General features: G+C 36.6%; 1 protein-coding gene across 1 annotated transcript in view; it reads left to right on the top strand.

The window, feature by feature from the left end:
* Positions 1 to 7,185: 7,185 nt before the first annotated feature.
* The window catches only part of LOC106073070 (probable serine carboxypeptidase CPVL), a 47,373-nt gene continuing 42,372 nt past the window's right edge, over positions 7,186 to 12,186 (top strand). Inside the window, exon 1 of the mRNA XM_056044540.1 lies at positions 7,186 to 7,377. The gene's annotated coding sequence lies outside the window, so the exon portion shown is untranslated. The remainder of the gene's footprint in view (positions 7,378 to 12,186) is intronic.

Below are 12,186 nucleotides of genomic sequence, written 5' to 3'. Positions count from 1 at the left end.
ATTAAAGCCTAAGAACATTATTTTAGGTGGCCCCGAAAGGGGAAAAGACGCTATTAGTTTTGTGTGGAATATCTTTCCGTCCGTCCGTCCCATTTAGATCTCGTAAACTAGAAAAGATGGAAAAGATAATATTTTACACCATTCAAAGTTCTGATGCAACGACTACTTTTCTCTTTTCTGAAAGTGAAAAATCTAATTTTTTAAATCACTTACGCAAGAGGTCTATTTTTCATAAAAATACACCACTTGTACAATATTCACTATTAATAGTAACAAACCTAGGGAACTCTTTAGAAGGGGAGATGACCATGCATCATATTTTTAACATATTTATGCAAATGGTTTTAGTTTTTTTTAGTTTTTTTTTTGTCAAAATTTTTTTTATTACATTTGTATTTCTGTCATACTAACTACTACATTTACACAAAAAAAAGTTTTATTTTTTTTGAGAGAAAAAATCTATTTAGTATGTATATTAGTTGGACATAATTTAAAACAACAAATAATAAGTAGTTTTTCATATTATTGCGTAAACTGCTGCGCTACTAGTAGACAATAGTACACATAACTATGACATTTTTTTTTACGGAGATGTCTTTTTACCTTACCTTTACCTTTACCTATCCCTTAGTCTGTTGGACCGTTGGGGCACCAGGCAAGATTTGTCGACCGTCTTTCTCCATTCCTCCCTTTTTTTTTTTGCCTTGGTTAGAACCTCTCTCAGTGGCAGGCCTGTCCATCGCTTTTTCTGTCTGCCTCTTCTTCTTTTCCTGGCACTGTTCCCTGAAGGAAGGTCTTTGCGAGCCCCGTAGATCTTGTAATGTGGCCAAAGGTTTTAAGCTTTCGTCTTTTCACAATAGTTAGCAGGTCGTCATGGGCTCCGATCGCTACAGTAACCCTGTCTCTGATTTCTTGATGTCTTTTTAACATTGTTTTAATTACGTTTTTAATAATTTAGTGTTGAAAATATTGGCTATTAATGAGTCATGATTCAATCGGACTCTAAGATCATTCTTTTAAACATTCTTAGTATAACGTCCGGTGTGTCGTTGTGCTGTCCACATGACATCCTATTAAATAAATGAGCTTTTATCATCTGGGCCATGAGCAACTAAGCATGAACTTTCCTCATCCCATATGCTAGGACAAATTTGTACAAATGCTCCTTTTTCCCTAGCGCTATTAGAGCATGGAATGGGTTGCCTGAGCTAGCCAGGAAAACCTGTGACTTAGCAGAATTTAGGTCATTGGTTAATATGCATGACTAAATGCATGACGCGTAGGACGTAATCATCTTCTTTTTTAATAATAGTAATAATAATCTTTATTGTCCGTATGGAAATGTCTTACAGTTTGTGCATTACACCAAACAAAAAACATTTTAACTATAAGAAATCAGAGTGTACATTCACACCAGACTTACTCATAATTATGTTACAAAGTTTATATCAGATTGTTCCTATTTCATGATTTGCTTGCCAGGGGAACAAAAGAGTGTTTGTGTCTGTTTGTCTTTGCTATCGGTGTCTTGTATCTCTTTTGTGATGGTAAAATCACAAAATCCTGACACAAAGGGTGATTCTTTATTTCGAGGATCTTGTTAGCTTTTTTATAGATGTTTGTCTCAAACAACTGCCCAAATGGGGTTTGTTTTTTGCCAATGATTTTGCCAGCAGCATTTAGGATTCTTTAAAGTTTATTTTTATTTTTAATGCTCAGATTGCCGTACCAGGCAATGATATTGAAACTTACAATATTGCAGATGTGAGCGTGATAAAACATAGCCAAGGCCTTTTCGCTAACATTAAACGAGCACAGTTTTCCAAGTAATCGTAATCTTTGCTGCCCTTTTTTGCTGATATAATAGGTAAAATTTAGTTTATTGTCTATGATAGTAACGCCTGTATTATATAGATAAGATAAGAAGATATATATATATATATATATATATATATATATATATATATATATATATATATATATATATATATACATATATATTATCATCAACATAAGAAAAATTTCATGTTATAATTAACATTGAAATAGCCCTGGAAGAAATCTATATATCACTAATGTCCCCATCAACACAACAATTTCCGTCTACGCTAAGAATATATCCATCCCGATGTTACGGGGGAGTATTAATTGTTTTTAGACTTCCTCGCTGCGTCTTATAAGGCATTAAAATAAACTCAATACCCGCTCCCTCCTCCTCCACAAATACTGAGACCCTGTGACCTAAAAACCATATTTTGTGACAGAGTTTAATCTAAATGTCAGAGGTGTTAGTTCAAGCTGGTGTTTGGTGTGGGAATAGATGAAAAACTGTCAAGTGACCTTTCAGCGGCCAGCGGGAGACTGTGGGACACGCTGTGTTGGACACTTTTCATTGGAGAATTTGAGTTTCAATTGAAAACAATGACGTCTCCCCAAACTAGCGCGTTTATGTAACTCTTTTGATTGGGGAGTGGTGAAAATCTACGTTCACTATTTAAATTACCTTATTAAAACCAGGTAGCTTTCAAATCAAGGTACCTGGCAATAAAATTTTAACGAAGTCTTTACTATTTAAAGTGCTAGAACTTGAAAACCACAATTATTATAGTCCTTACTACTTATAGTGTTTGAATTTAGAAATCACAATTATTATAGTTTTTACTACTTATGGTGTTTGAATTTAAAAATCACAATTATTTGAAAGGGCATAGTAATTCACTACCAACAGTCTTGTACCCCGCCATCTCAGCGACCACCTTAGAAAAGAAAAAGAGATTTTATCAGATAGGTATTGTCACAAAAGTTGTCACACAAACATAGGCCTATTGTCACAAAGATTCTGTCTTGAATGCACAGGCATTAAAATTATGTCAAAAATATACTGTCAGAAAGATTCTGTTACGAAGAAATTGTTACAAAGATTCTGTCAAAAAGAAATTGTCACAAGGATTATGTCTTAAGTTCTGTCACAGTCCAAAATTTTTTTTTCCTAAAATTCTGTAACAAAGACGCAAACATTCAACCACTTTTAATTTGTTTATGATAATAAACTTGTTTTTTTTTATGTATTTTTGTTTTTTGAAAACTTTTTCATTTAAAAATGCCTTTTTTAAAAAATAAAACATGTCTTCAAGCGCGAAGATTAACAAAAAAAATGGAAAGATTTCCCATGATAACAGACCAGCCGTGATGTAAATATTTTCTCACATCTAGAGCAGACGACATCTGCAGATGTCTATTTAAGTTCTCTTTTCGTCTCTGCACAAATTCCTTGACACTAGTTCTATTTAGCTTTGCAATGTAGCTCTTGTCAAAGCATTGTTTGGGAATCACTGTGACATGTGGCAATCAGTGTTCGCTAAGAATACTTCATTTTCATGTTTCACGTGTAAGTCAAAGTCTCGCTCAAGTAACGGTCAAGCCTCGTTTTGGATCTGTCCACAAGGTCAGAGGGCAGTTTTCACTTTGGTCCTCAGAAAGTAAGAACGTACACTGAATGTTTATAATAGTCGAGTCTCTTCCTGATATGGATTAATAACTTGTGATACATTGTTCATTATTATTTGCACCTTGAATGCTGGATTGTGTATTTTACTTTATATTAATAAATGTACATCGTCAGCTAACCAATGAGTCAATTTGTGATTTCTAATAAATTATATATATATATATATATATATATATATAGATGTGCAGATCTTAGAGAGGAAGTGGAGATGGATTGATCACACCCTTAGAAAAGATACCAGCAACAGAACTAGGCAAACCTTAGAGTGGAAACCCCAGGGAACAAGACGCAGAGGAAGACCAAAAAGAACATGGCGACGCAGTGTACTTGAAGAAGCCGGGAGGACCCGGAAGAGCTAAGAAACCATAAAAAAAAAAAATAGCAAAAGACCGTGGAGAGTGGCGTGTTTTTGTCGAGGCCCTATGTTCCATGAGGAACTCAAAGGAGTGATGATGATGATGAATATCAGTTGTGCAACTAAAGTTATAAGATCTACTTGACATCCGTATTAGCAAAAACTAATTCAACACTCGGGAGAAAGGAGAACATTAGTATCAACACCTATGCTAATAACGCCAGCAACATTCTCAAAGGATCTGCTACAGTTCTTGATCTCTTTTTTTATCGCGGTCTCTATAAATGTTCTCTTGGAGTCTCTTTAGTAAGACAAAAGCTGCCAAAAGTTCTCCTCTACGTCAGACTTGGGCAACGGCCGAGTTGGAAAAGAACAAACTCTATTCAACTTTATTTGTAAACTTTTTTTCATACCTTAAGTATATTTCAGAAGTCAATTAAATATTCAGACTTATATTGGACCTCATTCACTAAACCGAACGGTGGCTTGATAATATTGATAAAACAACGAAAAAAAAAAGTCACGTGATAGCCATTGTTGATAAAATTAGATCGTAGTTTGTATAGAAGAGATAGAGAAACACGTGGCTCGATGATGTTTATTTATGATTGGTGAATGAGGTCCATTTACATTTTTTAACTTTTATTTTATAAATGATAAAAAGACTTTAAATTGTCACGAACTAATAGAAGGTTTTAAAAAACAAAAGATTAGCTAAGTTCTGCAAAGAATGCTGCATCTGGGCATTTACAAATCTAGCAGGAGATCCAGATCTAGGATTCTAGCAGCAGATGGAAATAGTATCAACGCAGACGCAAATTGTTACATACGCAAGGTCAAGAAGACACACAAGTTTCGAATTTCGCTGGAGTTGTGCCCCTTCCTTACATTAACCTATATTGGTTGGTCTGGCCAAGATACAACAAAATTAAGTACACTATATGCATTCCATTCGCTGTAAAACGAGATGGCTGGTGTATACAATAATTGTGAAATATACATTTGCTATCCTGCTACTACATGTTTATCCCGTGTATGTAAATATGTATAAATCTTAATCGTTTATAATTAGGTCATCACCTCTAAGCCTAAGCATAGAACTATAATGGCCAAAACAAAGAAATCAAATAATAAAAGCTGAACACTCTGGGATGTTGGACGTGACAGCGATGAGTGAAGTGTTTCGGAACCGAAGGCCCGTGATTCAAATTCTGATATTTCTTTACTTAATAATACACTGTGGGAAAAAACAAACGTCATCGGGTTGTGGTCCCAAAAGTAATAGAACTTATGTCTCATCTATTGTGAGCTAAGGAGGCCTGGTGGCTGAGTGGTAAAGCGCTTGGCTTCCGAACTGGGAGGGTCTCGAGTTCGAATCCTGGTGAAGACTGGGCTTTTTAATTACTTGATTTTTTTTTTTAGCTCGCCTCAGAGTCCACTCAGTTCTAATGGATTCCTGACGTTCGTTTTAGAAAAATGAAGGCGGTTGTGCTGGCCAGATGACACCTTTATTAACCGTGGGCCACAAAAATATCATCAGGCCTATAGGCCACATGGTCTAAAGGCGGACACTCCCTTGAGTAGATTTAGAGCTAGTTATTGAATTTAGCCGAGACCAATCGTCACAGAAGGCCTGAATACTAGCCTGCGACGTTGCAACCTGTGGGCCATGGAGACCTATGGCTCGTTGCCTCATCACAGCTTTCTACGACCAGTAAAAGTGATTGAAGTTCAATCATAACAGGAAAGTGAAATAAAAATGAATAAAAGGAATAATTCTATTGGAACAGTGGAAATAATTACGGAGAAAAAAATGTTAAATAGTGATCATTTAGTATTGTAGATTTGTTTTTGGTCTCTAGGTATATGAATAAGTACGTGCCGTTATTCTGTCTTACTGAGGCTTCATTGGCATATGAATAAGTACGTGACTTTATTCTGTTCATTGTCTAACAGTTCGCACGAAGTAGAGGACATATAACTCCAGACGTCGAGTGTTTCTTTCCATTCTTTGTTTTGACTTGTCATTTATTGTTTTCTGACTTATTTTGTCTGTGTGCGTAGGCCGGCGTAACCTATTGTAGACCCAGTACATATTGATTACCAGTATGTTTGAATGTGTCTCTGTCAGGTCCAAGTACGTTCAGGGAAAAAAAAAACCTTCTTGAGACTTGATAAAATATTTCTCACACAGATCTGCGTTTTATTTAAAAGAGTTATACTGCCATTGGCCGAGTCCGGTACTGAGCAGATGACCTATCCTTGACACGTCAGTCCTAAAATACTAAAATTCACAATCCCCGGAATTTGAACTCGAAACTTAACTTCTGACAGCCAAACGCGTTCCAGTTCAAAAGTACAAATACAAATTTTAGGCCATGATATCATATTAATAATCAAAAAAACAATTTGTTTTTGTATGATCGGAATATTTAATGTAATGATGAACGAAAAAAAGAACAAACTTTGTATCTTTTTTTTTTCCGATGTTCTATCGCATTCATATATTAAGACAAAAGTAAGATGCAATCAAATAATAAATAATGCCAGGACTCAAATGTGCTCTAAAGATTCAGAAATGAAAAAATCCCTGTCTTCACCAGGAGTCGAACACAAGACCCCAGGTTTGGAATCCAAGCGCTTTACCACTTAACCACTGCGCCTCCTCATAAATCGCTTGGCCATCTATCAAAGGATCTCGATTTTGAAACCAGACTCGACCAGAGTTGCGTTAACTGAATAATAGTAATATTATACATTTTGTAACCGAGGGGTCCAGAAATCGAATCCTGGTGAACACTGGAATTTTTTTTTTTATTTCGGGATATTATGGGCGCCTCTGAGTCCAGCCAGCTCTAATGGATACCTGACCTTAATTGGGGGAAAAAGTAAAAGCTGTTTGTCGTTGTGCTGACCACATGATACCTTCGTTAACCGTTGGCCACAGAAACAGTTGACCTGTATATCATTTGCTTCTTAGATCGCAAGGTCTGAAATGGGTGGACTTTGCAAGGTCTGAAATGGGTGGACCTTACTTTTTTTTTACAGTATATAATTATTCCATTAATAAAATCTCATGACCCAGTTTTTCTTTTTTTTTTTCTTCACTCACGTTCCGCCCTTCTTTTTTTTTTTCAGGAAGCAGAAGTGAGAATATGAATATTTCAAGACCACCCTTACTGAAGCAAAAATGCATACCGCCCACTGCCCCCCACCCCTGGCTTACTCTACCCCCCCCCCCCCCCTGAACATTCGTTTTACGTCAGAGAGAGGGTACGGTGCGGTGGAGCTTTTTTTCAATTCATTTAATGCTGCCAATGTTTTAGCGCGGGAAGTGAGAGGGCGCGAACTCAAGAGAATCTTTGCAACGTCTGCAAGGGTAGATATATCAACTGAAGCGATAAATAACATAAAATGTTCTTTTTTTATTTCAATAGCCAGGCGTTCTTTACCTAAGCATAACAAAACAACAGGAGTTAAGACATCGCCTGGATCTTAACAAAGCAGACAACTTGTAAGTCTTTGATCTTTCATTCATGATTTTGCTGGTTAGGAGACTTTTTTTCTCAGATCATGTCTTCGAAAAAATGAAGTCTTTTTTAAGACGGTCATTTCTTTTAGGATATTACTTTGGAGAGTTATATTATAATTCATGCATATTTGTTTTGTTACTAGCCAAATTAAAGTTTTTAAAGTAGATAAAATTCGGTGAGAATTGTAATAGACCCACTAAAACAACATGAGCTTCAATAAACACAATGATTTTATTAGTTTCTATTTATGCTCTTTACTCCAGCCACTTGTTCTCTAAACCTGACTTCCTTTTACACAAAGTCCTGACACACTGCTGTTCACTCAACCATGTACACTTAAGGTCCAATGGTCATTTCATACACAGGCACACACACTGCACTACCAGCCACTCAAAACACATACACTTACTATCACAAGAATATTTTTACTATTTTACGGGATAAAGTTTTCGATTTTATGTTTCATTATTACAAATTGCAAAAAATAAATTTGATAGTGACTTGAAATAGCTTGAAATCAATTTTTAGCGGCCCCCGAAAGGGAAAAAGACGCTATTAGTTTTGTGCGAAATGTCTGTCCGTCTGTCCGTTCGTCCCGTTTAGATCTCGTAAACTAGAAAAGATATTGAAAATCCGACATCACAATATTTTAGACCATTCAAAGTTCTGATGCAACGGCTACTTTTTTTTTTCTGAAAGCGAAAAATCTAATTTTTAAAATCAGTTATGCAAGCAGTTTAAAAAAAAAAAAAAGGATTCGAATAAGAGATTGAGCCTTTCCAAAACAATTAGAACAATTAAAAGATATTAGTTAGGCCATGGGAGGCGCGGTGGCTGAGCGGTAAAGCGCTTGGCTTCCGAACCGGGGGTCCCGGGTTCGAATCCTGGTGAAGACTGGAATTTTCAACTTTGGAATCTTTGGGCGCCTCTGAGTCCACTCAGCTCTAATGGGTACCTGACATTAGTTCTGGAAAAGTAAAGGCGGTTGGTCGTTGTGCTGGCTTCATGACACCCTCGTTAACCGTAGGCCACAAAAACAGATGAACCTTACATCATCTGCCCTATAGACCACAAGGTCTGAAAGCGGAACTAGTTAGGCCAGGTTCACATCTAACTTTACATTCACTTTCACCTATCCTTTGATCTGCGGGACCGTTGGGGCACTACACAATATCTGTTAACCTTCTTTCTCCATTCTTATCTCTCATTTGTCTTTGATATAATTTCATTCGGATGTTCTTTCTGAAAATATTGAAGCCTGACTGGGTGGACCACTTCGGGGGCCAATTTTGAGTTTGTGTTTCCACACAAACTGTCTTTTGTAACCTTGTTTATTAAATGTTTCGTCGTCGGTCAGTTCGTCGGAACACCTGTCTATCTTATTTAATAAACTCAAATAAGTTTCAAATTTCTCACTTCCGCTTTCTCTCGCCTAATCTCTCTCTCTGTCTCTCTTCTCACTAAATAAACACCTGCTAGATAATGACTTCAATACACCTTTCATTGGGCTAGCTAGATTATAGTAAGATATCTTGCCAGTATGTTCTTTCTCTTTGTATGTGTGTGTGTGTTTACAGTACCTTCTGTGCTATCCAGACTGAAATGTAATAACCCAGTTGTGGTTGTTTTGATAAACCTTTCAAGTCACTGATATATATTCGTGATTTACAACAAAATCTCCATTTTTATTTCTCTACGCTCCTTCCGTAAGTCCACACACCTGTATCGTTACTATGGGAAAAAAAGTCAAAAAATGCAGTACAAGGTAAAGAATTGTTTAAAGCAGAAATTAGACTCGTAGATAGGGTCTTCTCTAAAATAGGCCTGGAAGTCGTAGATATAATATGTTTGATAATAGACCTAGAACTAGTAGGTAGGACCTGTTTGATAATAGACCTAAAGCTTGTAGGTAGGACCTGTTTGATAATAGACCTAAAGCTTGTAGGTAGGACCTGTTTGATAATAGACCTAGAACTTGTAGGTAGGACCTGTTTGATAATAGACCTAAAGCTTGTAGGTAGGACCTGTTTGATAATAGACCTAAAGCTTGTAGGTAGGACCTGTTTGATAATAGACCTAAAGCTTATTGGTAGGACCTGTTTGATAATAGACCTAGAACTTGTAGGTAGGACCTGTTTGATAATAGACCTAGAACTTGTAGGTAGGACCTGTTTGATAATAGACCTAGAACTTGTAGGTAGGACCTGTTTGATAACAGACCTAAAACTTGTAGGTAGGACCTGTTTGATAATAGACCTAAAGCTTGTAGGTAGGACCTGTTTGATAATAGACCTAAAGCTTGTAGGGGTCTTCTCTAAAATAGGCCTGGAAGTCGTAGATATAATATGTTTGATAATAGACCTAGAACTAGTAGGTAGGACCTGTTTGATAATAGACCTAAAGCTTGTAGGTAGGACCTGTTTGATAATAGACCTAAAGCTTGTAGGTAGGACCTGTTTGATAATAGACCTAGAACTTGTAGGTAGGACCTGTTTGATAATAGACCTAAAGCTTGTAGGTAGGACCTGTTTGATAATAGACCTAAAGCTTGTAGGTAGGACCTGTTTGATAATAGACCTAAAGCTTATTGGTAGGACCTGTTTGATAATAGACCTAGAACTTGTAGGTAGGACCTGTTTGATAATAGACCTAGAACTTGTAGGTAGGACCTGTTTGATAATAGACCTAGAACTTGTAGGTAGGACCTGTTTGATAATAGACCTAGAACTTGTAGGTAGGACCTGTTTGATAACAGACCTAAAACTTGTAGGTAGGACCTGTTTGATAATAGACCTAAAGCTTGTAGGTAGGACCTGTTTGATAATAGACCTAAAGCTTGTAGGGGTCTTCTCTAAAATAGGCCTGGAAGTCGTAGATATAATATGTTTGATAATAGACCTAGAACTAGTAGGTAGGACCTGTTTGATAATAGACCTAAAGCTTGTAGGTAGGACCTGTTTGATAATAGACCTAAAGCTTGTAGGTAGGACCTGTTTGATAATAGACCTAGAACTTGTAGGTAGGACCTGTTTGATAATAGACCTAAAGCTTGTAGGTAGGACCTGTTTGATAATAGACCTAAAGCTTGTAGGTAGGACCTGTTTGATAATAGACCTAAAACTTGTAGGTAGGACCTGTTTGATAATAGACCTAGAACTTGTAGGTAGGACCTGTTTGATAATAGACCTAAAGCTTATTGGTAGGACCTGTTTGATAATAGACCTAGAACTTGTAGGTAGGACCTGTTTGATAATAGACCTAGAACTTGTAGGTAGGACCTGTTTGATAATAGACCTAGAACTTGTAGGTAGGACCTGTTTGATAATAGACCTAGAACTTGTAGGTAGGACCTGTTTGATAATAGACCTAAAGCTTGTAGGTAGGACCTGTTTGATAATAGACCTAAGGCTTGTTGGTAGGACCTGTTTGATAATAGACCTAAAGCTTGTAGGTAGCACCTGTTTGATAATAGACCTAGAACTTGTAGGTAGGACCTGTTTAATAATAGACCTAAAGTTTGTAGGTAGGACCTGTTTGATAATAGACCTAAAGTTTGTAGGTAGGACCTGTTTGATAATAGACCTAAAACTTGTAGATAGGACCTGTTTGATAATAGACCTAAAACTTGTAGGTAGGACCTGTTTGATAATAGACCAAAAGCTTGTAGGTAGGACCTATTTGATAATAGACCTAAAGCTTGTAAATAGGACCTGTTTGATAATAGACCTAAAGCTTGTAGGTAGGACCTGTTTGATAATAGACCTAAAACTTGTTTGATAATAGACCTAAAACTTGTAGGCAGGACCTGTTTGATAATAGACCTAGAACTTGTAGGTAGGACCTGTTTGATAATAGACCTAGAACTTGTAGGTAGGACCTGTTTGATAATAGACCTAGAACTTATAGGTAGGACCTGTTTGATAATAGACCTAAAGCTTGTAGGTAGGACCTGTTTGATAATAGACCTAAGGCTTGTAGGTAGGACCTATTTGATAATAGACCTAAAGCTTGTAGGTAGCACCTGTTTGATAATAGACCTAGAACTTGTAGGTAGGACCTGTTTAATAATAGACCTAAAGTTTGTAGGTAGGACCTGTTTGATAATAGACCTAAAACTTGTAGATAGGACCTGTTTGATAATAGACCTAAAACTTGTAGGTAGGACCTGTTTGATAATAGACCAAAAGCTTGTAGGTAGGACCTATTTGATAATAGACCTAAAGCTTGTAAATAGGACCTGTTTGATAATAGACCTAAAGCTTGTAGGTAGGACCTGTTTGATAATAGACCTAAAACTTGTTTGATAATAGACCTAAAACTTGTAGGCAGGACCTGTTTGATAATAGACCTAGAACTTGTAGGTAGGACCTGTTTGATAATAGACCTAGAACTTGTAGGTAGGACCTGTTTGATAATAGACCTAGAACTTATAGGTAGGACCTGTTTGATAATAGACCTAAAGCTTGTAGGTAGGACCTGTTTGATAATAGACCTAAGGCTTGTAGGTAGGACCTATTTGATAATAGACCTAAAGCTTGTAGGTAGCACCTGTTTGATAATAGACCTAGAACTTGTAGGTAGGACCTGTTTAATAATAGACCTAAAGTTTGTAGGTAGGACCTGTTTGATAATAGACCTAAAACTTGTAGATAGGACCTGTTTGATAATAGACCTAAAACTTGTAGGTAGGACCTGTTTGATAATAGACCTAAAGCTTGTAGGTAGGACCTGTTTGATAATAGATCTAAAGCTTGTAAATAGGACCTGTTTGATAATAGACCTAAAGCTTG

The sequence above is a fragment of the Biomphalaria glabrata genome, chromosome 10 (assembly GCF_947242115.1).
Source record: "Biomphalaria glabrata chromosome 10, xgBioGlab47.1, whole genome shotgun sequence".
In the NCBI taxonomy this organism is placed as follows: Eukaryota; Metazoa; Mollusca; class Gastropoda; family Planorbidae; genus Biomphalaria; species Biomphalaria glabrata.
Note: the sequence above shows the minus strand (reverse complement) of the source record. Positions and strands in the feature narration are given on the sequence as shown.